Below are 6,000 nucleotides of genomic sequence, written 5' to 3' on the forward strand. Positions count from 1 at the left end.
CCTCTCTCCTCTTCATCCTCTTGCTCTTGGTGTTTGTGAACCATTAGAGAAGTGACATTTGTGACTCTAAGCTTTCTAAAGTCAATAGAAGAAGGATTTGGGATTGTTATTGCTACATAACAATCAAGGTAATATCTTAAACCTATTCTCATGTTAATATGATTACTTGAATGCTAGAATTAGGATTTATAGTCTTGGATAACTTGCATGTACAATAGAGAAACCTAGATCCAAGCATTAGGGTTTGTATAAGCACATAGGATGTTCTTATGACCAAAACCCAACACACCTTTCCACTCATGGCTCTATAAATCCTAGAATCCTTGATCTTGTATCTCGACCCACGATCTCTACCCGGTCCCACCTACCTTGCCACAAACGCATGGGCCTCACCCACGGATCTCACCCAAACCATACTGCTGAGTGGCCTCGCCCCCTAGTCTCACCTGTCTCGGGCTACGCAGGTACCACTTCACCTCAATTCCTATCTACCTATCCTTTTCATATTTTGATCACGCTAACTAGGAGATATGGGCCTCTCCCATACTCTGTTGACTAGGTTATATGGGCCCCTGCCCACACTCCGCTAACTAGGAGATACGGGTCCCCCGCCCACACTCCACTAACTAGGAGATACGGGCCCCCACCTATACTCTGCTAACTAGGAGATACGGGCCCCCATCCACACTTTGCTAACTAGGAGATACGAGCCCTCACCCACACTCCGCTATCTGACTGCTAATGAGTGTTGCGGCTAACCCACAGTATTACAACATTTTCCACACTGTTTGGATGCTAGTGAATGTTACGGCTATCCCATAGTCTTACAACACTTTCCATGTTGTCTGCTGCTAGTGAATGCTACGGTTCTCCCGCAGTCTTACAACACTCTCACGTTGATCATGCGTAAGACCTAACATCCTGGCTGAATTCGTGTTCTAGAGGAAATTTCCTTAACCTGATTCCCAAAGCCAACTATCGTACACCAAAAGACGTGAATCCTAGGCTGGGAAGTTTCCCAAACTCCCAACTCACATACCCCTCAATCCAAATCAACCCTTAGGCTGCCTCCCTTCCTGACGAGAATGCGAACTCATCCTAAATCCACACTCCCTTCTATTCCTAAACCCTTAGAGAACTCCCCCCACTTTGGTTCAAATAACATCTTACGGCACACCCAGCTAGAAAGATCCCCAATTCTTCGTATCATCCAGTGATCAATCTTGTTGGCAACCACGCTTACCACTGTTAGTGTTCCCAAAACTAACCTACACTAAAGCAGTAAGACTCCTCAAGACTGTCGGAACACTTCCCGGGTTCCAATCACACTTGCTACAACTACCGTATCCTGAGAACCCACTTTATACGGAGACGTCCCCACACTACTACCCTAAGACCCATGGTATGCAGATGGCATATAATCCAAACATAAGTAGGAAGTGTAATCTCAAGATACAGCTACTTATATGGATGCGAGAAAAATAACAATAAAATCATAAATAAAAACTTATAGAAAGGAAAAATTTATGCACCTGCAACATCAAAAGTTGCTCGCGTCTCCTCTGTAATCAACTAGAAAGTCCTGCTCCTTGCCGCAGGTGCCTCTGCCCGGCCCTGACGGCCATCGGTGATCCTCAACGTCAAAGGGGCAGGTGTTATCACCTGTTCTGCTACAACCAAACTCAGACATTGGTCCTTCTTGTGACCCCGATGACTGCAATGGAAACAAATCAGGTCTGATCCATGGGTGGTGGTAGCAGTACAATCCCTGATATAATGACCAATCTGGCCGCACCTGAAGTAGCTAGATTCGCCACCACTGTCACTCCTACACGCACCCTCATGTGTCCTATTGCATTTGCGACAACGGCTACGGTCCTGAAGACCTCTCGATCTAGAATCGGATGTCTTGGGCCTCTTGCCCGATCCCGCGGATGTATGAACCTCGTCCGGCTTCCTTTTCCTATTCGCGTCTAAGTCGATCTCCCTCTCCCTAACTCGAGCGATCATATCCTTCAACGTCTTACAATTGGACCAGCTCATGAACTGTCTAATGTCGCTCCTCAGCATCTCATGGTACCGAGCCTTCTTCATCTCCTCCTCCGCTACATACTACGGAACAAGAAGGGCTCTCTCTCTGAATTTGGCGGTGATCTCCGCCACTGTCTTTGTAGCCTGTTGGAGGTCCTGGAACTCCCGTTCTAAATGTTGCACCTCAATAACTGGTGCAAACTCGGCCTTGAACCTAGCCGAGAAGTCACTCCACATCATCGCGTCCAACGCGGCATCATCGCCAATGGCATGCACTTTTTCCTTCAAAAGACAAGAGGCGATTCGGACCTTGTCCCCCTCGGGACACCGGCTAGAACAGAAAGCGTTGGCGACATCTGCCAACCACCCGTTGCTAGCAATGGGGTCCTTAGCCCCATGATAGTCTGGAGCTCCACATGCTCTGAACTCCCTGAACGTCAATGTGCGTGCCCCAATCATGGCCACATCTCAGTGCAGAACGCACCCAATATCTCGTCCAAAATCTCCATAATGCCCTCATTTACCGTACCAAAAATCACAAGATTCTGGTCTAAAATACTGTCGTAATCTCAGCTGAAATAAACTCTCTCATCTGCTCATCAAGCTGCCCGGCTCCAAAGCCCGAGCCTGATCCTTCACCGACACCTGAACTGCCCACTGGTCTACCACATAGCGTCACCATGCTGCAACATATCATAACAACCATTAGAATACTCATCACTTTCACACACACACTACAAGTTTCCTGGTTTTATCTCAGCCCTTCTTGACTCGAGTACGAATCCTCTACTTTCAGTAGTACGGGCCCATACTACCTTCCACATTTATTTGTACTTTTCTCAAGGATTTCCTTAACTCCACCAAGTCCCTTTCACAACTACTGCTCCCAGCACTAAACTCATCCTAGGCTTGCCCTAGGATAATCACCATCCCACTCTCCGCCATCAGTTGCATAAGAAGTCTCTACTATCTCCCCATAACTAGCTCGCGAATACTATTATATATCACTAAGACTAGATAATTCTTCGAATAAGAGATCCTACCCTACAACAATTGTACTCAAACAAGAGCTGCGAAATAGAGCTAGACCTAACCTTTTGAAATTAGTTAGTCCTTGCAATATGTAACTTAACATATTAGTTTACTAGTTAGTAAAGGAAAACTAAGACTCCTAAAAGCACAAAGCAAGCAACATTCGAGCATTGAACACACATAATCAAGCATATTCTAATCAGGCCATCATATCACTGACTAATATGTACTAGCATGCAGTTCATAAAGTTGATACACATATAACAGGCATATAAGGCATCCTTCCTAGATCCTTAGTCCTCATCTAGCATGCAGTCATCATAAGCATATCATAACATAAACTTGTATGGGTAATTTAGGAGTACTTACTTGAGCTCGACTGATTGCATGCACCATACATCTTTCTCTTTTTCAAAGTTCTTTTCTCTTTTCAAAATTCTTTTCTTTTTCTCAAAGTCCTTTTTTATAAAAATGATTTTCTTTTGAAAATTTTCATACCAAGTCCTCAGTTTGAGTTTGGGCATACCTGAGAGTATGCCCGAATCCCTCAAACCAAGGCTCTGATACTAACTTGAAACATCCCAAAAATACGGTCGAAAATGTTTGTTTTAAATTCATTTAAGGAAACCATAATTCATATAACATCACGATAAATATCATAATTCATGTATCTCAAATCATCATAACAAAATACTGTATAAAAATCATTTATCAAATTATCAGAGTAAATCATCCCAGGCTAAAAGCTGTGGTGTGTGCCATGCAATCATCCCAAGCTCTTCCCCTGGCTAGTGGAAGTAACTGAAACCAAAACTGAAAACTATAAGCACAAAGCTTAGTGAGTCTCCCCAAGCTACCACATACCATACACATAAGCACATATAAACATACATTGGGCCTAGCTTGCTACCTCGGTCCCTGCCCAACATCGGACAAATCCAACATCAGGCCCCGCTTAGCATCAATCCCCGCTCGGTATACAGATCTGTTTCTACTAGGCACCAAATGTCTCTGGGCCCCGCCCGCTATAAGCTTACAAATAATAACATATAATCATGCTAGTACATAACAATCAAACATAAACACTATAACTGCTACTCTCAAGGCCCCGCCTATCTTGGGCATCGCCCTACTATGTTAATAATGAGATATAGAACCCTGTCCATACTCAGCTAGTGATGAGATACGGGACCCCTCCCACACTCACCTCCATACCAGGCACATACAAGTATCAAAAAGACAACAAGTATAACTAATCATGCATTCCTTCCTCGGGTGCCACCCGTCATCGAGCCGTAGTTCGAAAACATACATATAAACTTTCCTCGGGCCCCGTCTAACATCGGATCGGAATCCGGAAACATATAAGATATATCGGGCTATCCCCGACATCAGATCTAATCCGACATACACTAACATACATAAACGGGCCGGCATTGGTGCCTTTGACTCGTTCCTACTAGAGAAAACTCACATAACAAGCTGATTGTAGAACCCGTAAATAAACCTCTTGCTACTAGCTGGCAGGTCCACGAACTGCTGATCTCTCGACTTCCCGAGCTATCATTACCAACATAATACTTAGTCAAGAACTGCTAATCCTTCTTAGGGTAAAATGACCGTTTTCCCCTGGTCAAAGTCAAAGTCAACACTCTAAGTTGACTCAACTCGCCGAGTTCTATAAAAAAGAACCCTGAAATCGCGATCCAACTCGTCAAGTCACCCCTTGACTCGCCGATTTCCCTAGCTACTCATAGTCGCGATTGTACAAATCAACTCGTTGAGTCCCTTCACAGAATCGTCGAGTTCTACCTTAAAATAGATCGGGACATCACGACTCAACTTGTCGAGTTCCCCAATGGACTCGACGAGTCCATAGTCTATTTGGGCCATCTTAACAGATTAAGCCTCTACTCTCCATATCAAAGTTCCATATTCCTTCTACTTACTGGAAATGCCCTTTCAAGAGTAAAGTTTCCAACTTTAACCGCAATTAGTCCTTTTTAATGTGTTTAGCTAAATCCCTAGTTCTTTAAGACATAGATCTTTGTCCAAAATCCAAAATACTTCAAACCCAAGCATGAAAACCGAGATCTGGGTCCTAAACACCAAATGAACACGTAAAGTCTCAGGCTTTCCTTCCATGCATGGCCTTTTGGGGCTTAAAAGGCCATAACAACACTTTAAAGCTTCAATGGGGCTTCCAAGGCCATAAAGTCTGCACCTTTATGCCATGAAACCCCTTCTAGATCCCAAATCTGAAAGATAAGTCACTTGGGATGTCCATTGCCCAAGGACTAAGCTTCTTGGACCAAAACCCTCATAAAGTGAAAATAAAGAGATCTAATAAACTAATAGACAAGTTAGTGTTGGGCTTTGAGCATTCTAACACTCCTATGGTGTACATGCAACCCTAGAAACCTTGGATCTATGTTTTCTCTAAAAAACATGCAAATTTGATTTCCAAGGTTTACAACCTAACTAGCATGTTATGGGGTACTTATAATATAAAACCTTAAGTAGAATAACATACCTTTCTTTTGTGGTTGATTGCTTGGAGTTTTAGAGCCTAGCACCAATAGTGTGGATGCCTCAAGTGGTGTCACAAATCAACCAAAACAACTTGGAAATACTTGAGAGAATATGATATTTGCTAAAATCGGCCCACCCTTGCTTCTCACACACACTAGTGCCAATTCTAGAACCAAGGACCTCTTTATATACTATGGAGGATTAGGGTTACACCCTAGTACCCATGGCTCTTCATTTACCTAGGATCCATGGGTTAAAAGCTCCATGGACTATCCATGGACTTCCATATACTCTTAGCCCATCCTAAATAAATCTTAGCCCCTTCCATATATATGTAAAAGTCCATATTTAATTAGCTTCTTTTGATCATTAAATTAATTCTTGATCAACACTAATTAAATAATA

The sequence above is a fragment of the Lactuca serriola genome, chromosome 6 (genome assembly GCF_051521515.1).
Source record: "Lactuca serriola cultivar US96UC23 chromosome 6, Lser_US96UC23_V15, whole genome shotgun sequence".
NCBI lineage: Eukaryota > Viridiplantae > Streptophyta > Magnoliopsida > Asterales > Asteraceae > Lactuca > Lactuca serriola.